Below are 24,538 nucleotides of genomic sequence, written 5' to 3'. Positions count from 1 at the left end.
AGCACACAATAACTTTGATACAAGATAGTTGTGAAGACAATTCTAGCTAGTACACAAGTCGTTCAGCAAAGGCAATAAAGACACGTAATTCATACGTCCAGAAACAAGTCATGCATTCTGGTTTTACTAGGACTACTTCCCATCCTTGGTCTTGTGCAACATAACCGTTATGGCCGTTGATAAGACAGCGTGTTGTAACGTCATCAAAGGGACGAGGGTTACGTAATGTACAACAGTCCCGTAATAATCTAAAAACCTCATTTCTTACCCCAATTACCGACTCCGTCACTTGTGGAAACGTTTTGTTTAATAGTTGTAGCCCGATGTTCTTGTTCTCACTTTGGTGAGAAGCGAACATTACTAATCCGTAAGCATAACATGCTTCTTTATGTTGCATGTTAGCCGCTTTTTCTAAATCACGAAGTCCAATATTCGGATATATTGAGTCAAAATAATTTCTTAACCCGTTGCGTAAAATAGCATTTGGGTTCCCCGCAATATATGCGTCAAAGTAAACACATCGTAACTTATGGGTTTCCCAATGTGATATCCCCCATCTTTCAAACGAAAGTCTCTTATAAACCAAGACATTCTTGGAACGTTCTTCGAATGTCTTACAAACTGATCTCGCCTTAAATAGTTGTGCCGAAGAATTCTGGCCGACTCTAGACAAGATTTCATCAATCATGTCTCCGGGTAGGTCTCTTAAAATATTGGGTTGTCTATCCATTTTGTGTTTTTAAACTGTAAAATAGACAAGAGTTAGATTCATAAAAAAAATACTTATTAATACAAGCAATTTTTACATATATCATAAAACATAAGAACACTATATTCCTTATATTATACCACACGAATACAACTATCTTATTCCGACTCGCTCGTTTCTTCTTCTTCGGTTTTGGTTCGTTTTGCCAAGTTTCTAGGGATATATGATGTTCCCCTAATACGAGCCGTCGTTGTCCACATTGGTTTAGAAAAACCTGGTAGTTTAGAGGTTCCCGGGTCATTGTTACAACTTAAGGACTTCGGGGGTTGACGATACATATAAAGTTCATCGGGGTTGGAATTAGATTTCTCTATTTTTATGCCCTTTCCCTTATTATTTTCTTTTGCCTTTTTAAATTCAGTTGGGGTAATTTCTATAACATCATCGGAATTCTCGTCGGAATCCGATTCATCGGAGAATTGGTAATCCTCCCAATATTTTGCTTCCTTGGCGGAAACACCATTGACCATAATTAACTTTGGTCGGTTGGTTGAGGATTTTCTTTTACTTAACCGTTTTATTATTTCCCCCACCGGTTCTATTTCTTCATCCGGTTCCGATTCTTCTTCCGGTTCCGACTCTTCTTCCGGTTCCGACTCTTCTTCCGGTTCCTCTTCGGGAACTTGTGAATCAGTCCACAAATCATTCCAATTTACATTTGACTCTTCATTATTATTAGGTGAGTCAATGGGACTTGTTCTAGAGGTAGACATCTATCACATAATATCAAACACGTTAAGAGATTAATATATCACATAATATTCATATGTTAAAAATATATAGTTTCCAACAAAAATGTTAAGCAATCATTTTTAAAGAAAACACGGTCGAAGTCCAGACTCACTAATGCATCCTAACAAACTCGATAAGACACACTAATGCAAATTTTCTGGTTCTCTAAGACCAACGCTCGGATACCAACTGAAATGTCCCGTTCTTATTGATTAAAAACGTTCCATATTAATTGATTTCGTTGCGAGGTTTTGACCTCTATATGAGACGTTTTTCAAATACTGCATTCATTTTTAAAACAAACCATAACCTTTATTTCATAAATAAAGGTTTAAAAAGTTTTACGTAGATTATCAAATAATGATAATCTAAAATATCCTGTTTACACACGACCATTACATAATGGTTTACAATATAAATATGTTACATCGAAATCAGTTTCTTGAATGCAGTTTTTACACAATATCGTATAAACATGTACTCCAAATCTTGTCCTTATTTTAGTATGCAACAGCGGAAGCTCTTAATATTCACCTGAGAATAAACATGCTTTAAACGTCAACAAAAATGTTGGTGAGTTATAGGTTTAACCTATATATATCAAATCGTAACAATAGACCACAAGATTTCATATTTCAATACACATCCCATACATAGAGATAAAAATCATTCATATGGTGAACACCTGGTAACCGACATTAACAAGATGCATATATAAGAATATCCCCATCATTCCGGGACACCCTTCGGATATGATATAAATTTCGAAGTACTAAAGCATCCGGTACTTTGGATGGGGTTTGTTAAGCCCAATAGATCTATCTTTAGGATTCGCGTCAATTAGGGTGTCTGTTCCCTAATTCTTAGATTACCAGACTTAATAAAAAGGGGCATATTCGATTTCGATAATTCAACCATAGAATGTAGTTTCACGTACTTGTGTCTATTTTGTAAATCATTTATAAAACCTGCATGTATTCTCATCCCAAAAATATTAGATTTTAAAAGTGGGACTATAACTCACTTTCACAGATTTTTACTTCGTCGGGAAGTAAGACTTGGCCACTGGTTGATTCACGAACCTATAACAATATATACATATATATCAAAGTATGTTCAAAATATATTTACAACACTTTTAATATATTTTGATGTTTTAAGTTTATTAAGTCAGCTGTCCTCGTTAGTAACCTATAACTAGTTGTCCACAGTTAGATGTACAGAAATAGATCGATAAATATTATCTTGAATCAATCCACAACCCAGTGTATACGTATCTCAGTATTGATCACAACTCAAACTATATATATTTTGGAATCAACCTCAACCCTGTATAGCTAACTCCAACATTCACATATAGAGTGTCTATGGTTGTTCCGAAATATATATAGATGTGTCGACATGATAGGTCGAAACATTGTATACGTGTCTATGGTATCTCAAGATTACATAATATATAATACAAGTTGATTAAGTTATGGTTGGAATAGATTTGTTACCAATTTTCACGTAGCTAAAATGAGAAAAATTATCCAATCTTGTTTTACCCATAACTTCTTCATTTTAAATCCGTTTTGAGTGAATCAAATTGCTATGGTTTCATATTGAACTCTATTTTATGAATCTAAACAAAAAAAGTATAGGTTTCTAGTCGAAAAAATAAGTTACAAGTCATTTTTGTAAAGGTAGTCATTTCAGTCGAAAGAACGACGTCTAGATGACCATTTTAGAAAACATACTTCCACTTTGAGTTTAACCATAATTTTTGGATATAGTTTCATGTTCATAATAAAAATCATTTTCTCAGAATAACAACTTTTAAATCAAAGTTTATCATAGTTTTTAATTAACTAACCCAAAACAGCCCGCGGTGTTACTACGACGGCGTAAATCCGGTTTTACGGTGTTTTTCGTGTTTCCAGGTTTTAAATCATTAAGTTAGCATATCATATAGATATAGAACATGTGTTTAGTTGATTTTAAAAGTCAAGTTAGAAGGATTAACTTTTGTTTGCGAACAAGTTTAGAATTAACTAAACTATGTTCTAGTGATTACAAGTTTAAACCTTCGAATAAGATAGCTTTATATGTATGAATCGAATGATGTTATGAACATCATTACTACCTTAAGTTCCTTGGATGAACCTACTGGAAAAGAGAAAAATGGATCTAGCTTCAATGGATCCTTGGATGGCTCAAAGTTCTTGAAGCAAAATCATGACACGAAAACAAGTTCAAGTAAGATCATCACTTGAAATAAGATTGTTATAGTTATAGAAATTGAACCAAAGTTTGAATATGATTATTACCTTGTATTAGAATGATAACCTACTGTAAGAAACAAAGATTTCTTGAGGTTGGATGATCACCTTACAAGATTGGAAGTGAGCTAGCAAACTTGAAAGTGTTCTTGATTTTATGAAACTAGAACTTTTGGAATTTATGAAGAACACTTAGAACTTGAAGATAGAACTTGAGAGAGTTCAATTAGATGAAGAAAATTGAAGAATGAAAGTGTTTGTAGGTGTTTTTGGTCGTTGGTGTATGGATTAGATATAAAGGATATGTAATTTTGTTTTCATGTAAATAAGTCATGAATGATTACTCATATTTTTGTAATCTTATGAGATATTTCATGCTAGTTGCCAAATGATGGTTCCCACATGTGTTAGGTGACTCACATGGGCTGCTAAGAGCTGATCATTGGAGTGTATATACCAATAGTACATACATCTAAAAGCTGTGTATTGTACGAGTACGAATACGGGTGCATACGAGTAGAATTGTTGATGAAACTGAACGAGAATGTAATTGTAAGCATTTTTGTTAAGTAGAAGTATTTTGATAAGTGTATTGAAGTCTTTCAAAAGTGTATAAATACATATTAAAACACTACATGTATATACATTTTAACTGAGTCGTTAAGTCATCGTTAGTCGTTACATGTAAATGTTGTTTTGAAACCTTTAGGTTAACGATCTTGTTAAATGTTGTTAACCCAATGTTTATAATATCAAAAGAGATTTTAAATTATTATATTATCATGATATTATGATGTACGAATATCTCTTAATATGATATTAAATGTCGTTACAACGATAAACGTTACATATATGTCTCGTTTCAAAATCATTAAGTTAGTAGTCTTGTTTTTACATATGTAGTTCATTGTTAATATAATTAATGATATGTTTACTTATCATAATATCATGTTAACTATATATATAACCATATATATGTCATCATATAGTTTTTTTACAAGTTTTAACGTTCGTGAATCACCGGTCAACTTGGGTGGTCAATTGTCTATATGAAACCTATTTCAATTAATCAAGTCTTAACAAGTTTGATTGCTTAACATGTTGGAAACATTTAATCATGTAAATATCAATCTCAATTAATATATATAAACATGGAAAAGTTCGGGTCACTACAAGTGTAACCGGAATGGATCAACTAATTAGCCATCATATATTCTGGATGAATTGGGGATGGGTTCGTAGCTTACTTAGTCATTGGAGACAAGAAGAAGGCGATCCCTTCCATCCACCACATTACCCTCTTGGCAAAGAACCTGAAGCACTTACAGGCGAACCTGTTCGTAATACCATTTTCTCTCTCATTTCCAGAGTATCTCGTCACGATAATATACTATCTCAAATTCTAAATCTTATTCGTCCGCTCGTCCGAACCACCGATCATCCCGGTATAATAGAAGAAGTCAACGAGCTTCGCGCTCGGGTAGTGGCTTTGGAGAATATGGTGCGAAGGTTACAAACACCAGCAGTAGCACCAGCAGCATAACCAGTACCACCATCATCAACAACAACAGTACCATTACCACCACCAACAACCACATCCGCATCCCACACCTCAATATCACATCTAAAAACTGTACTTCATATATCACCATCATACGCACCGTAGATACCAAGGAGTGCCAACAACAATAAATGATGAAGTATTGATTCATAACTTCATCGAAGAAATATTCTACGGTGATTATGTAATCTCTAAAATCTTAGAGATTATTTATCCCAGTTCTAACCGTAAATCAGATGAATAGAAGGAAGAATAGAAACCCTGACAAGAATGATGCGTAAGGTACAAGTTAGACTTGTTTTACCAACAGCATCAATAGTACCCTTAGCCTCACCAGCACAGTCAGTGCTGTCAACATCAATAGAATCATCAGCACCTCTAACATCATGTGACGACCCCGTCAAAACACTTAACGGATCCGTCAGTTGGTCCCACAGCTTGATCGGACTTAAATGAATTAAATAAACAAAGTTGCATTCTTTTATTTAAAAATGTTCCCCAAAAAGGAAACAAACCAAATTAAGTAGTTTGAAAACCAACCAACCATAATATGAAACCAAAAGTTGACACAAAACATTGCCAACAAACCCACAATTTAAATTATCCAAAATAGAATGCAAACTTAAGTTTCATAAATAGTTTCATAAAATCTGCCCAAATGCATGCAGACTCTTCTAACGACAGCGGAAGCATCAAACAACTCAAGTACCTGTGAAAACATGCAAGTAAACTGTCAACACAAAGGTTGAGTGAATTATAGGTTTAAATAAATAAGTAAACTTTAGACCACAAGATTTAAAAATGTTAGAAAACATTAAACATTATTCCATTATCAATGAGCCACCTGGTAACCACTTAACCCTTTATTTACCCTTGCCAAACACAATAAAAATATACACTTGGACAGTGTATCTACAACAAATTACGAAGTACTAAACATTCCGATTATAAATTGCTAGCGCGACTAGCTCGAAATGGGGTTGTCAAACCCGATAGATCTATCCGTAGGATTCGCGTTCACCGGTAGAAACCAATGATTACAGTTACCAGACTAGGGAATATTTTTGTCCAACTCACAATGAATAATTTAAATTTAACTGTTACTTGTGTCTAAACGTAAATAAAAATCTGCATGTAATCACATCCCAAAAATATACTTTGAAAAGTATGTAAAAACGGGACTATAACTCACCTTAAATAGCAACTGAAGAAATCTCACAAACAAGCGAACAGCACGTAAAGTGAAGTGATCAAGAAAGATCACAACGCCGACCTATAAATAAAGCAGGTCGAAATAAATAACTAACTTAGGCCAAGTCTTAGTATGATAGCTATTGTACATGTTGCAAGTAGGCATAGAACATTACTCAACAAGCATCGGTTTGATTGGAACAGCATAAGGACACACACTTTCTATTTTTAGAAAGTTTCTATTTTTAGCAGGTTTCCATTTTTGGAAAGTTTTCTATTTTAGGAAAGTTTCTATTTTAGGAAAGTTTCTATTTTAGGAAAGTTTCTATTTTAGGAAAGTTTCTATTTTTGGAAAGTTTCTATTTTTGGAAAGTTTCCAAATTTAGAAAGTTCTATTTTTAGAAAGTTTTGAAGTTAGGAAAGTTTCCTTATTTAGAAAGTCAACATAAGTCAACTGAAAGTCAAAGTCAACCGAAAGTCAACTCAAAAGTCAACCTTGGTCAAACATAGTCAACATTAATTTTAAAAGTGTAAGTTATAATAATAACATAGGTTATAATGTTATTTAAAGTCAAAAGTGTATAATAATGTCTTAACATAAGTTTAATTAAATAAAATGAATTATTAAAGTTAATATAAGTTGAAATGTTATAATTAGTATAACATAAGTATTTAATTAATTAATTAAATATCAATCATAATATAAATATTATTAATTTATAATAAATTTTAAATCATATCATAAGTATTATTAATTAATAATGAATTATTAATCATATCATAAGTTTCTAATTAAAATTATTAAATCATAAGTATTTAATAATTAAGTCATAATTAAATAATAATTAAGTCTTATAATAATTAAATAATTATTTTATATTTATTATAAGTCTTTTAATAGTTTCTCAAAAACAAATTTAATACTTATCATAAGTATTTTTCTTTAATAATAAAAGTATTACTAATCATAAGTTTAATTAAAATGTTAATTAAATTATAATTAATAATTAAATGATATAATAAATATTTATATCATATGTTTTAAATAATAATAATTACTTCTTTTATCTTAAGTAATTAATTAATAATGAATTCCATAAATTTTATCATAAGTTTAATCATTAACCATAAGTTTTAAGTTTGAAAGTTCGCCGGGTCGTATCTTGAGCCCCGGGTGTCGGTTTCGGGCAAGCCACATATGTAACTTCACCTACTCAAACCACCCGACACATTTATGAACTCAAGAACACTCCAAGAACAGTCCCTAAGTCGTGCATATCAGCCATGACTTCAATTGGGAAATCATTTTACTCAAAACAGTAATTCGGGCAAAACGGGTGAACCGTGGCTCGGATTTAGGTGACCCGAACATGAATATTCGTCTCACCATCAGTCCTAACCAAATAACACACCCTAAAGACACCAAGGATGGTCACAAAGTCGGACCCAACCTTGTTCATGCCAAGAACACCTTTCAATCTTTAACAAAAACCAAATTAAGCGTATCTAGGGCTCCGGGAATCGAAACGACATGAATCCGGAGTCTAAAATTAATGTCTTGATGAGAGGAACTCATTTATGTACTTTATTTTAACATTCATATCAGTTATATAGTCAGAATATACGAATCAAACTGCTGTCCAAAATTTACAAACCGAAATCATGTACAAACGAGTAATTCTACGCATTCAAACAACATTACAACAACTTATACATATCATACTAATCATATAACATCAAAATACAGAAATATAAATAAATATGGAAAGTTCTAGGGTTAGGGTTTATACCCTAATCGAGAATCAAAGTATATAGATGTGTAGAGAACGAAGAGAGGAACGCGTGTATGCTATTCAATCCTTGATCCAAGCTACAATTTTAGATGATGATGGTGGTTTATGGTGGTGATGGTGACGGCACAAAGGAGAGGGGGGGGAGAGGGTTTGAGAGAAAAAAAATAGAATTTTAGGTTTAGGCTTCCAAATTGTGAAATAAAAATGAAATAAGAAAAATGGAAAAGCAAGGGAGTGCTCCCCCTCCCTAATTCAGCCGAAAATTGCATGGGGGTGGGCCCCATGGGTCCATCTCACTCAAATGCTAAATTACTTGTGGCCCGAAAACCCGAACGAAGCCCGAAACGCGAAAACGCTCTTACGCGATTTAAAATCCGGAAAGATAACGAACGCGCGACGAAAAATAAATATAAATACACCTAATAATAATATGACCTTAAAATATCATATTTAAAATATTTAGGATTTATAAATCCCGAAAGCTCGACCGTTGGTTTGAAAACCGAAAAGATTCGCCGGATGGAAATCCGCGGAACGTAGAAACGTATAATTTAAAATATGAATACATATATCCACATAACACATAATAATTATTATATATATATTATTACAAAAATAATAATATAGGTCATGGAAATGACGTGGCACACTAACAGTTAACGGTCGTTAAATAATTAACGGAAAAAGATAACGGAAAAAGTAGGGTCGTGACAGTACCTCCCCGTTATGGAAATTTCGTCCCGAAATTTAAGCAGGCGCAGGGGTTGACTCGGCATCTGAGAACAAATGCGGATACTTCTGCTTCATTTGGTCTTCACGCTCCCAAGTGAACTCGGGACCGCGTCTAGCGTTCCATCGGACCCGAACAATAGGAATTCTGCTCTGTTTAAGAGTCTTAACCTCTCGGTCCATGATCTCAACTGGCTCCTCAATAAAATGCAATTGCTTGTCAACCTGAAGTTCCTCCAAAGGAATAGTCTGATCAAATTCAGCCAAACACTTCTTTAAGTTCGAAATATGGAAAACATCGTGAACAGCACTGAGTTCTTGTGGCAACTTCAAACGATAAGCCACCGGTCCAACTCTTTCAATGATCTCAAACGGTCCCACGAAACGAGGACTTAACTTCCCTCTTTTACCAAAACGAATAACACCTTTCCAAGGCGAAACTTTTAACATAACACGATCACCAACTTGAAATTCAACATCTTTCCTTCCTTTGTCGGCATAACTCTTTTGCCGACTTCTAGCAGTTCTCAACCTTTCTTTAATTTGAACAATCTTCTCAGTAGTCTCGTGAATAATCTCTGGACCTGTAAGTTGAGCATCCCCAACCTCATTCCAACAAATAGGAGATCTACATTTCCTACCGTACAAAGCTTCAAATGGTGCGGCTTTAATACTTGCGTGGTAGCTGTTGTTATAAGAAAACTCAGCTAACGGCAAATACTTATCCCACCCATTTCCAAAATCAATCACACAAGCTCGCAACATATCTTCTAATGTCTGAATGGTCCTCTCACTTTGACCATCCGTTTGAGGATGATAAGCGGTGCTCATATCCAATCTAGTGCCCAAGGCTTCTTGCAACGATTGCCAAAATCTCGATACAAATCGACTATCTCTGTCGGAAATTATAGAAACGGGAACACCATGCCTCGAAATAATCTCTTTCAAATACAAACGGGTGAGTTTCTCCATGGAATCGGTTTCCCTAATCGGCAAAAAGTGAGCCGACTTAGTGAGTCGATCTACAATCACCCAAATCGCATCGTAGCCACCCGAAACTCTTGGTAACTTAGTGATAAAATCCATAGTGATACCTTCCCACTTCCACTCGGGAATTTCTGGTTGTACCAACAATCCGGACGGTTTTTGATGTTCAGCTTTGACCTTAGAACAGGTCAAACACTTAGCCACATACGTAGCCACATCACCTTTCAAATTTGGCCACCAATACAGCTCCTTAAGATCATGGTACATCTTCCCTGAACCAGGATGAATAGAGTACCTAGACTTATGAGCCTCATCCAAAACAAGTTGTCGCAGTTCACCAAACTTCGGAACCCAAAGACGTCCTACAAAGTACCTAGTACCATCTGCTCGAATCTCAAATTTCTTAGCCATACCTCTTACGTTTTCTTTCACAAAATTCTCTTCCTTTAAGGCTTCTTGTTGTGCCTCAAGAATCTGCCTTGCGAGGTTTGATCTAACTGTCATATTCAAGGCCCTAACCCTGCGAGGTTCAGTCCTTTCTTTACGACTCAATGCATCAGCCACAACATTGGCCTTGCCCGGGTGATACAAAAGGTCACAATCGTAATCATTCAACGTCTCAATCCATCTTCGTTGTCTCATGTTCAACTGTTTCTGATCGAGGATATGTTGAAGACTTTTGTGATCTGTGTACACAGTACTCTTGACCCCATACAAATAATGTCTCCAAATCTTAAGTGCAAAAACAACGGCCCCCAACTCTAAATCATGAGTTGTATAGTTCTGCTCGTGAATCTTCAACTGACGTGATGCGTACGCAATAACCTTCTTTCGTTGCATCAAAACGCAACCATAGCCTTGTCGTGATGCGTCACAATAAACAACAAAATCATCATTACCCTCCGGTAAAGACAATATCGGAGCGGTAGTCAGTTTCTTCTTCAAAATCTGAAAAGCATTCTCCTGTTCATCCTTCCACTCATACTTTTTCCCTTTATGCGTTAAAGCAGTCAGAGGTTTCGCTATACGAGAGAAATCCTGGATGAACCTTCGATAGTAACCTGCCAATCCTAAGAACTGACGAATTTGAGTAGGAGTTTTCGGGGTTTCCCACTTTTCAATCGCCTCAATTTTAGCAGGATCAACTTGTATTCCTTGTTTGCTAACAATGTGACCAAGGAACTGAACTTCTCTTAACCAAAAAGCACACTTAGAGGACTTAGCGTACAACTCTTCTTTCTTTAACAAATCAAGCACTAACCTCAAGTGTTCTTCGTGCTCTTCATCACTCTTAGAATAGATAAGGATGTCGTCGATGAAAACAATAACGAACCTGTCCAGATAGGGTCTACACACACGGTTCATGAGGTCCATGAACACAGCAGGTGCATTTGTCAATCCGAACGGCATAACAAGAAATTCAAAGTGACCGTAACGGGTGCGAAAAGCAGTTTTCGAAACATCAGATTCTTTAACACGCAACTGATGATAGCCAGAACGAAGATCAATTTTTGAATAAACAGAAGAACCCTGAAGCTGATCGAACAGATCATCAATTCTCGGAAGAGGATAACGATTTTTTAACAGTGAGCTTATTCAGTTCACGATAATCAATGCATAAACGAAAAGAACCATCCTTCTTCTTAACAAACAGAACAGGAGCTCCCCAAGGGGACGAACTAGGACGAATAAAACCTTTGTCTATCAACTCACGGAGTTGACTTGACAATTCTTGAAGTTCAGAAGGCGCAAGACGATAAGGAGCACGTGCTATAGGAGCAGCGCCGGGAACAAGATCAATTTGAAATTCTACCGCGCGTTGCGGCGGAAGGCCAGGTAAGTCATCGGGAAACACCTCGGGAAAATCCCTAACAATATGAACGTCATCAACGTTCTTTACTTCCTTACTAGGATCAACAACATGTGCAAGGATAGCATGACAGCCCTTTCGGAGATGTTTACGAACTTTCATACAGCTAATAAGGTTTAACTGTGTGCATTTCTTATCTCCAAAGACCATCAGTGGCTCTCCAATCATATCAGTAATACGAATAGCCTTATCATAACAGACGATCTCGGCACGGTTCGCGGACAACCAATCCATACCAAAAACAACATCAAAACTACCAAGTTCAATTGGTATCAAATCTATCTCGAAATCCCTACCACCCAGATTAATGTTACACTTACGATGTACAGTCTTAGCAGTAACTTCCTTACCATTAGCTACTTCAATAACATAAGTATTGTCTAAGAGAGCTAACGGCGTTTTGATTCTCGGACTTAATTTACTCGACACGAAACTTAAATCAGCCCCTGAATCAAATAACACATAAACTGATAAATCGTCGACTGAGAACGTACCAGTAACAAGCTTAGGATCTTCCTCCGCATCCTTAGCATTAATGTTGAACGCTCGGCCGCGTGCAGTCTCTGCAGTCTTCTTGTTGGGACAAGCATCTCGGAAATGTCCCGGCTTCCCACACTCATAACAAACCCTTGGATTACCTCCATTATTCGATTTCCCATTACCGTTACCGTTACCACCTCTATTACCAACATTATTATTATTACCACCAGTCGCGGGAGTAGCAGACCCCGGCAAAAGCACTGTACAATCTTTAGCAATGTGCCCTTGCTTAGAGCACCTCTTACAAGTAACTGTGCAGTAACCATCATGAACTTTATAGCAACGAGGACACACACGCTGATTTCTGTTGTTAGCACCTGAGGTATCCTGTTTCTTCTGCTGATTTTGGTTTTGATTGCGGTTGTTATCCCACTTTCGTTTCCCATTATCAGCTTTCTTGACAACCTCCTCACTACTTTCAACAACTGTAGTCTTGCTTCTTCTCAACACTTTGTCATTAAGTTTGTGGGCCATAGTCATAGCTGCCTCAATAGTCTGGGGTTCACTGGACTCAACCCCGTGTTCAATCTTCTCGGACAAACCATCAATGTAAGCCTCAATTTTGCGGTCCTCATCCGCATAAACCCTAGGACACAGCAAAGTTAACTCGAAAAACCTTCGTTCATAGGCATCTAATTCGGTGCCATGCATTTTCAAATTCTTGAGCTCAACCTCTAGCTTCTTAAGCTCACCCCGAGGTCTATAGCGGGTGATCAATCTTTCCTTAAAATCATTCCAGGCCAAACCATAAGCTACATCGCTTCCCAAACTACTAACCAGATTGTTCCACCATGTCAAGGCACTATCCTTGAGAGTGCAACTAGCGAAACTAACTTTGTCCTCTTCACGGACCCGACTGACCCTGAAAATAGATTCGATTTTCTCGAACCAACGAGTAAGCCCTATTGGTCCTTCCGTACCACTGAATTCTTGAGGTCGACCAGCCATAAAAGTTTTGTGGGAGCATCCCACGTTGTTGTTCACATTGGCGTTAACATCAGCATTTGCTGCCATAGCAGCAGCAATTCCTTCATTGATCAGGCGTTGCATACGCGCTTCAGTGGACTCTCTTGGAGGCATGATCTTCAAAATAGAATAACACATCCGTTAGTACCAAGAATAATACTAGTGTCATAAAGGAATAGATCAAAACACGAAAAGACTAACCATTAAGATATTAGTCAACTAACACTATGAGTAATAACATGACAGTTATGATTGTTATAGAAATAACCATCACATGCATACATATTTTATGATAACATCATACAACATACATAGCACCTAACATACATGAACATATATTACGCATAATATAACATGCCAAGAGCCACAACATCAGAAATAAAACATGATAATGATAATAGATGTCATAAAAATAACCATCCATACATAATGAAAAATATCCCATAACAAAATCTTAATAAAATCCTCGGCAAAACGCCGTACATAACCCAAAATGTATGTATAAAAAGGACATTAAGTCTGATGAAATAGATAATCAATATGAATAATCACATCACATTCGCTTAGAGCGGGTGTGATAAGCTGGTCCAGCATGAGTCTCAGCAGGATCCTCATACTTACGCAACTTCCCTTTCACATCATCCAACTCTTCCTTCAACACACGAACAGTGCTCTCGAGAGCCTCGAACTTAGCATTAACTTCTCGATCACGCTTGCGGTTCGCATCCTCAACCCTATGCTTGAAAGTGATAAAGTTACGCATGTCGGCACGGATCTCGTCCATAACTTCATTATGTGGCAAGGTGCGCAAACAATCACTAAGGGCGTTAATACGTGTCACCTCATTATAAGCCCGGTTCATATGAGTAATGGTAGAAAAATAGTAATGAACAGGATCATCGATCTCCGGTTGATTAGCACGACGTCTAGCAGGAGACGGTGGAGCAGGAGCAGCAACAGAGTTATCGCTCGAAGTCGACATCTGCAAACAGCAAAACCGCAAACCATATACCAAAAGATATGAAAGCTAATAATATAACTTATACGAAATGAAATGCATAATAATGCTATAGCAAAAAGGTCGGGCTGTAGACTAGACTCTAATGCACCCTAATAACCACGGGTTGACCACATTAAGACCGCCTAGTTCCCTACAACCAGAGCTCTGATACCACATGTGACGACCCCGTCAAAACACTTAACGGATCCGTCAGTTGGTCCCACAGCTTGATCGGACTTAAATGAATTAAATAAACAAAGTTGCATTCTTTTATTTAAAAATGTTCCTCAAAAAGGAAACAAACCAAATTAAGTAGTTTGAAAACCAACCAACCATAATATGAAACCAAAAGTTGACACAAAACATTGCCAACAAACCCACAATTTAAATTATCCAAAATAGAATGCAAACTTAAGTTTCATAAATAGTTTCATAAAATCTGCCCAAATGCATGCAGACTCTTCTAACGACAGCGGAAGCATCAAACAACTCAAGTACCTGTGAAAACATGCAAGTAAACTGTCAACACAAAGGTTGAGTGAATTATAGGTTTAAATAAATAAGTAAACTTTAGACCACAAGATTTAAAAATGTTAGAAAACATTAAACATTATTCCATTATCAATGAGCCACCTGGTAACCACTTAACCCTTTATTTACCCTTGCCAAACACAATAAAAATATACACTTGGACAGTGTATCTACAACAAATTACGAAGTACTAAACATTCCGATTATAAATTGCTAGCGCGACTAGCTCGAAATGGGGTTGTCAAACCCGATAGATCTATCCGTAGGATTCGCGTTCACCGGTAGAAACCAATGATTACAGTTACCAGACTAGGGAATATTTTTGTCCAACTCACAATGAATAATTTAAATTTAACTGTTACTTGTGTCTAAACGTAAATAAAAATCTGCATGTAATCACATCCCAAAAATATACTTTGAAAAGTATGTAAAAACGGGACTATAACTCACCTTAAATAGCAACTGAAGAAATCTCACAAACAAGCGAACAGCACGTAAAGTGAAGTGATCAAGAAAGATCACAACGCCGACCTATAAATAAAGCAGGTCGAAATAAATAACTAACTTAGGCCAAGTCTTAGTATGATAGCTATTGTACATGTTGCAAGTAGGCATAGAACATTACTCAACAAGCATCGGTTTGATTGGAACAGCATAAGGACACACACTTTCTATTTTTAGAAAGTTTCTATTTTTAGCAGGTTTCCATTTTTGGAAAGTTTTCTATTTTAGGAAAGTTTCTATTTTAGGAAAGTTTCTATTTTAGGAAAGTTTCTATTTTAGGAAAGTTTCTATTTTTGGAAAGTTTCTATTTTTGGAAAGTTTCCAAATTTAGAAAGTTCTATTTTTAGAAAGTTTTGAAGTTAGGAAAGTTTCCTTATTTAGAAAGTCAACATAAGTCAACTGAAAGTCAAAGTCAACCGAAAGTCAACTCAAAAGTCAACCTTGGTCAAACATAGTCAACATTAATTTTAAAAGTGTAAGTTATAATAATAACATAGGTTATAATGTTATTTAAAGTCAAAAGTGTATAATAATGTCTTAACATAAGTTTAATTAAATAAAATGAATTATTAAAGTTAATATAAGTTGAAATGTTATAATTAGTATAACATAAGTATTTAATTAATTAATTAAATATCAATCATAATATAAATATTATTAATTTATAATAAATTTTAAATCATATCATAAGTATTATTAATTAATAATGAATTATTAATCATATCATAAGTTTCTAATTAAAATTATTAAATCATAAGTATTTAATAATTAAGTCATAATTAAATAATAATTAAGTCTTATAATAATTAAATAATTATTTAATATTTATTATAAGTCTTTTAATAGTTTCTCAAAAACAAATTTAATACTTATCATAAGTATTTTTCTTTAATAATAAAAGTATTACTAATCATAAGTTTAATTAAAATGTTAATTAAATTATAATTAATAATTAAATGATATAATAAATATTTATATCATATGTTTTAAATAATAATAATTACTTCTTTTATCTTAAGTAATTAATTAATAATGAATTCCATAAATTTTATCATAAGTTTAATCATTAACCATAAGTTTTAAGTTTGAAAGTTCGCCGGGTCGTATCTTGAGCCCCGGGTGTCGGTTTCGGGCAAGCCACATATGTAACTTCACCTACTCAAACCACCCGACACATTTATGAACTCAAGAACACTCCAAGAACAGTCCCTAAGTCGTGCATATCAGCCATGACTTCAATTGGGAAATCATTTTACTCAAAACAGTAATTCGGGCAAAACGGGTGAACCGTGGCTCGGATTTAGGTGACCCGAACATGAATATTCGTCTCACCATCAGTCCTAACCAAATAACACACCCTAAAGACACCAAGGATGGTCACAAAGTCGGACCCAACCTTGTTCATGCCAAGAACACCTTTCAATCTTTAACAAAAACCAAATTAAGCGTATCTAGGGCTCCGGGAATCGAAACGACATGAATCCGGAGTCTAAAATTAATGTCTTGATGAGAGGAACTCATTTATGTACTTTATTTTAACATTCATATCAGTTATATAGTCAGAATATACGAATCAAACTGCTGTCCAAAATTTACAAACCGAAATCATGTACAAACGAGTAATTCTACGCATTCAAACAACATTACAACAACTTATACATATCATACTAATCATATAACATCAAAATACAGAAATATAAATAAATATGGAAAGTTCTAGGGTTAGGGTTTATACCCTAATCGAGAATCAAAGTATATAGATGTGTAGAGAACGAAGAGAGGAACGCGTGTATGCTATTCAATCCTTGATCCAAGCTACAATTTTAGATGATGATGGTGGTTTATGGTGGTGATGGTGACGGCACAAAGGAGAGGGGGGGGAGAGGGTTTGAGAGAAAAAAAATAGAATTTTAGGTTTAGGCTTCCAAATTGTGAAATAAAAATGAAATAAGAAAAATGGAAAAGCAAGGGAGTGCTCCCCCTCCCTAATTCAGCCGAAAATTGCATGGGGGTGGGCCCCATGGGTCCATCTCACTCAAATGCTAAATTACTTGTGGCCCGAAAACCCGAACGAAGCCCGAAACGCGAAAACGCTCTTACGCGATTTAAAATCCGGAAAGATAACGAACGCGCGACGAAAAATAAATATAAATACACCTAATAATAATATGACCTTAAAATATCATATTTAAAATATTTAGGATTTATAAATCCCGAAAGCTCGACCGTTGGTTTGAAAACCGAAAAGATTCGCCGGATGGAAATCCGCGGAACGTAGAAACGTATAATTTAAAATATGAATACATATATCCACATAACACATAATAATTATTATATATATATTATTACAAAAATAATAATATAGGTCATGGAAATGACGTGGCACACTAACAGTTAACGGTCGTTAAATAATTAACGGAAAAAGATAACGGAAAAAGTAGGGTCGTGACACATCACAAGCTCCGTCAGTTCAAGAAAGCACCGTGGATATTATTACAAGTCAATAACGCGTATATTTGTATCAACGAGTTATGAAATATTAACTCATTCCCTCTGAAGAATTTATATGTATATCTTATATATATTTTAAAACCATCATAAATCTTTTCGTACTAAGCTATTAAGTATGAATTGAAAAAGGGTAAATACTACTCGGTTAAATTCATATTACTAATATGCTATGATGTACATCCTTCGTTAACTACAATCTCTGTTTCAACCCAATGAATTTCATTTCATAATAAACCAAGTGTATTAATCAATTACATGATTGATTTTACATTTTCAATTTCGATATACTTGAAACTTTCCAGAAAACATCATCCGTGTCTTGTAAGGTTCACAAAAATTCCACGAGCACCAACATCCTTCACCGAGAAATATCAATAAGAATAAATAATAAAGTGTTGATTTCATTAGTGAAAAACTTCGCAAAGATTATGTAATCTTTAATGTTTTAGAGATTAATCATTTCTAAGTCAAGCCAAAAATCAAATGAGCTTAATATGATATTAACTCATTAAATCCGTATTAAATCTGAACAAATATACATACATATATTTTCATAAAGACTGTAATGAAAATTCTTTTGTACAAAATATTACTTGTGAAATCTTTAACGGGTAGGTAATTCCCGGGAAATATATAAGTTCACAATTAATATGTTATACTGTACATTCTTCAACTTTGATTCAAAAATTATTAACTATGCTCACAGCGATATACAATCGTTTCCATACAAATTCAATTACATATTCTGATATTGACGAATCAGAATCCAAGTCAAGATTTAACGGGTGACATCATTCTTAGATCTCTACATCTTTCAAAGCTATACTTTGACTTTAAATCTGTGCAAGATCCTTTATCATTGTTTTTATCGAAAATAACTTTGCAATTCCTTTTCAAAAGTATCCAGTATTATCAACTGTTCAACCAGTCAACGATGACCTTTCAGACTTGTAACTTTGGCATATACGTTTTTGTTACTGGGGAACCTTTCATGTTGCACCACATTAACAGTAAAGGTACCATCAAATTCATTAATCTGTGACGTAAAGTCTCTCCGAAAAACCATTATAATTGTTCATTGAAACCCTATCATGTACTCATCCACGTCTTGTAATGGTAATTGCCATTACAACTACCGGGAATTAACAATCAGTATTTTGAATCTCGCAGCATTTTCTATGATAACAATTATATATAGATAACATCGATCTTCTAGACTTTCAAATTTCGAATGAGAAGTTTCTGAAAAACACCTTAAACTACGAACTAGTTCTCGAAATCTTGAAAAATGCTGATGAAGCAGCAAAAACTGTAAACGACCTTAACAGTAAAAAGTTTGATGATAAAGGATAGTGTGCTGGCAAAGTTCAGAAAAAGAGAAAGTTTGGAACTGGAAAACGGATTGAGCAAAGTATGAAAGAGGATGTGGATAAATCACAAGGACGAAATCTGCCTTCAAAGAATCCAAATGATTCAGTATCTGCTGAAGCCATTAACGAATACCTTGCTTCCGAATCTAAACCCTTGCGGACAATATTCTTCATCATCCTCTGATATTAGAAATTCTAAGATATCATCGTATCTTTCATTATAAATATCCTCCATATTTCTGGAGATAATTTCATAATCATTCGTATCGAAAATCAATTTTCTCCTTGCGATATCTGTGTTACATCATAAAAGAAACTATTTTAGTTTCTAAATTCTGAAACTTTCAAGTTTAAAATATGAATATTTTGGAAGTGGTGTTGGGAGCTGAAGCATGAGTTAGTATAATATAACGACACTTGATCAACGTGATTATATTACAGTAAATCATGCTGAGTTTCTAACGGAATGTGATAAAGGTTCACAGATCTCACCCTCATCATGAACCATGTTACATAACTCTTTCATTCTATTTAATCTCTAAATATATCAAGAAAATACTTTTCTTGATGATTCGGTCTTTTCCATATATTCTGGTAATTTGATAAATCAAGATCGTGTCATTACAATTTATTTCTTAAAACATTAACTATGTTCATTCCGAAATATATAGCTATGAATTCTGGACCATTATTCGCTTGACTTGAAGTCGGGAAGGAAAAACGAAAGCATTGAGCTCCTAAATATAAGGGAAAATATAAAGCCTGACAACAACACATATATTACAAACCGTTTATATCAATGCGTATAGCAACATAAAGACACGGGAGAATGAAAAATACTATAACCCCAAGGTAATGGTAGAAGAAAGTAATTTCCTCTGGTGGTAGATGAAAAAGAAGAATGACAGATATGAAAGTTAGGAGTATATCAAGAATCAGAACTGGATGAAGCATTTCACAATCTTTTGAAAGTATGAAATGAGGAAGAAGATGTAGGAGTAGTGAAAATAATAAAACGGGAGAGGTCAATTTATAGCAAAATATCGGACGCAGCAATAGAGGCAGATTACGCATTTAATCAAAGAAAATCCTAATTTCCGCAAATTTTGAAAAATCAAATCTTATTTAAATTATGAAGATTTTCTATTCCTTAAAATCCGGAAATCAATCGTTACTACATCAAGAGATAAGACGCATCTCTATTCTCCATTTCACTTGATTACGATAACTTCTCTCATACGCTTCGAGTAAATGGATTATTTTATCCATATTATTCAAACATAGATAAAACTCTATTATCAACTCATATTCGTCATTAAAACATTTTTATTTGTTAGCCATGATGACCTCACTCAAATTTCGGGACGAAATTTCTTTAACGGGTAGGTACTGTGATGACCCGGAAATTTCTGACCAAATTTAAACTTAATCTTTGTATGATTAACATTTCCGACACGAAAAGCAAAGTCTGTAAAACTGAATCTCAAAATTTTTGAACTACTTTTATATATTTAAATACCCTTCGGTTGTTTTCGACGATTCGCGAACAATTATATGTAAATAGATACATATATACTATAACTTGAAAAGGTAACAATGTATTAATTGTTTGATACCGTACATTAAACTTATTGGTTTAAATATCTATTTGAATATATATGATAAGTTGAAATATTTATTATTAAAATTTATTTATAAATAACTTCCAATGTGTATTTAAAAACTGATTTATGTATATTAAAAAGATATATACATATATATAATTTCAAGTTATTTAGTAAACGATAGTAACATTCGTTTATTGATTCGATTGATATTTAGATAAGTTAACTAAAGCGTTTAAGATGAACCAGTAAAACACTAATTTGCTACAGTATTTTCAAATTGCTACAGTACCCAAAATGCTACAATGTTTTCGAAAATCACTATTTGCTACAGTGAAATTGACTTTGCTACAGTGAATTGCTACAGTAAAAATTGGCTTGCTACAGTAAAACACTATTTTAAAATGTATTTTAACAAATAGCGAGACGATGATTTATAGAAGTAAATGACCAAAACACTCAAATGTATAAGTTATATTTCGAGTGATATAATTTAGGGATAATTTAAGGCTATATTTTGACTAAGGTACATGTCCCAAAATGTAATGTACAAGTTTTCTCAGCGTACAAAAGGACATTCGAAAAACCGGAACCGGGACATAAGTCGAGTGATGACGTACGACATATCGGAACAAAAATTACAAGTCAACTATGCACGTGAATTTAATATAATATATAATTAATTATATAAATTATATATATTATATATTAATATAAAAATTATGTCGACAAACGTTTGGATAAAAGCTTTGTGAGCTGGAAAAGGACCCCATGCGATCGCATGGGAATCCTTCTACCAAGCCATGCGATCGCCTGGCAGTGAATTTCAGGCCAAGTGCTATAAATTCGATCGAATTCTGTATTTGTTTGCTCATTCACTTCTCTCTTATATTCCTCCGTATAAATATATTATTATTATTATTATTATTATTATTATTATTATTATTATTATTATTATTATTATTAATATTATTAAGATTAATATTATTATTTATCTTAATATTATTATTAGTAATATTAGTATTAGACATAAAATACTACGACGAGGTCATGAGAGTGTCACTTTCAAAATGAGTTTTGAACGGGTTAGAGCTAAGGAAACTATGGGTTATTGCCAAGGAGGTTATGGGTAATGTTCAAGGGTATTGTTCTCAAGTCAAACCTAGTGTTTATCATCTCTGTTGCGTCTACGTACTTTTCTAAAATATTAAATCACAATATTGATACGTTGAGATCTACGGTTATTTGGTAATCTGAGTTTCGGTCACATTTTGGTGAACGACTTTATATGCTGCTAAGGTGAGTTTCATTGATCTCTTTTTAATTGCTTTTGCAATATATATTTTTGGGCTGAGAATACATGCACTTTATTTTAAACGCAATGGATACAAGTACATACTAAATTCTACACTGAGTTTGAACCGAAAATCCCTTAGCTTTGGTAACTGTTAACTGCCAGTTATAAGAACTGGTGGGCGCGAGTAGTAGTATATGGATCCATAGGGCTTGATATCCCCGTCCGAGCTAGAGCACTAGCCTTTTAACGGACGTATGCTATTTGAGAAGCGTACACGTTGGTTTGCGTGTATTATTAAGATGATTATACAAAGGGTACAAATTATATATACGTTAAGTTTAGTTACCAGGGTGCTCAATTTCGTAGAATATTTTGATAAACGTTTCTGGATGAAACAACTGAAATCTTGTGATCCACCTTTATATACAGATTATACGAAACATTAAAACTATGAACTCACCAACCTTTGTGTTGACACTTGTTAGCATGTTTATTCTCAGGTTTCCTAGAAGTCTTCCGTTGTTTGCTTAGATGTTAGATAAGCTATATGTGAAAGGACCCGTTCATATACATTATAAACGATTCACAATAGTTGATTACATCGCGAGGTATTTGACCTCTATATGATACATTTTACAAACATTGCATTCGTTTTTAAAAGACAAACTTTCTTTACAGCGAAAGTTGACGGCATGTACACCATTTCATAATACATCCAACTATAATTGACATAATAATAATCTTGATGAACTCAATGACTCGAATGCAACGTCTTTCAAAATATTCCATGAATGACTCCAAGTAATATCCTTAAAATGAGCTAATGCACAGCGGAAGATTTCTTTAATACCTGAGAATAAACATGCTTTAAAGTGTCAACCAAAAGGTTGGTGAGTTCATAGGTTTATCATAACAATCATTTCCATATATTAATAGACCACAAGATTTCCGTTTATAAATATATGTACACTCGCAAGTGTATAAAAGTATTCCATAAATTGTAGGCACCCGGTAACAAGTCTTAACGTTCATGTTTGACCCTCTGAAGTACACCAGATCAGGTGTGTTTAAAATAACCTCGAAGTACTAAAGCATCCCATAGTCAGGATGGGGTTTGTCAGGCCCAATAGATCTATCTTTAGAATTCGCACCTACCGTACATAGACAAGTAGTTTAATGTTACCAAGCTAAGGGTATATTTCTGGTTTAAACCCACGTAGAATTAGTTTTAGTACTTGTGCCTATTTGGTAAAACATTTATAAAAACAGCGCATGTATTCTCAGTCCCAAAAATATATATAAAAGGGAGCAAATGAAACTCACCATACTGTATTTCGTAGTAAAAATAAATATAACGTCATTTAACAAGTGCAAGGTTGGCCTCGGATTTACGAACCTATATTAATTATATATATTTATATGTTGGTCAATATTTGTCTAACAATTTTTGGTCAAGTCATAGTGTACCACAATCCTAATGCTCGAGACTAATATGCAAAAGTCAACAAAAGTCAACTTGACCCAAAATGACTTTTAAAATTTATACGTGTTTATTATATAACTTAACTATAGTCGTTTTATATATTTAAATATATTTATTAGATTTTATAATAATAAAAGTCATTTATTAATAAAAATTTATATTAATGTTTATATATGATAAAATATACTTTTATATATCTTAAGTAGTAAAATTTATAAAGTTCACTTAATATCGTAAAACTATAGTGGTAAGTATTATTAATGTAATTATATTATGCGTGGTGAAAAATATCTGTGTATCCCCTATTTATTTGATAAAATAATATTGATCATAATAATAATAAGTAAAAGTTGTATTATTTTGTAATAATAATTATTATTATTCTATAAAAAAATAACAATATTTATATTTACTAAAAATGTTATTATGATAAAATGATAATACTAACATAATAGTAATAATGATATTTTATAATAACAATGATATTTCTATTAAAATAATAACGACGATAGTAATAATAATCATTTTAACAATAATACTAAAATTCAATTGACTATAACTTCAAATCCGTTCATCGAAACCATTCGATATCTAAATGAAAAGTTCTTAATTTTTTGCCAGCTTTCCAATGACATGCATATCATATACCCTATCTCAGTAGCATATGTATCTAATTCAGGATTCAACAAACCTATCTAAGGACAATATCGAATGTACAAGCATGCATAATCCTATATACTCGAGCACTAGTCAGAGATACACTATTGATATATAAAAGTTAAGTTATGAGTGCCCACGTATCAATATTGAGATTCAATATTGCAGGAAAGTACGTAGAT

Source organism: Rutidosis leptorrhynchoides, chromosome 2 (assembly GCF_046630445.1).
Source record: "Rutidosis leptorrhynchoides isolate AG116_Rl617_1_P2 chromosome 2, CSIRO_AGI_Rlap_v1, whole genome shotgun sequence".
Lineage (NCBI taxonomy): Eukaryota > Viridiplantae > Streptophyta > Magnoliopsida > Asterales > Asteraceae > Rutidosis > Rutidosis leptorrhynchoides.
The sequence above is the reverse complement of the archived record's forward strand: the minus strand, read 5'-3'. Positions refer to the sequence as shown.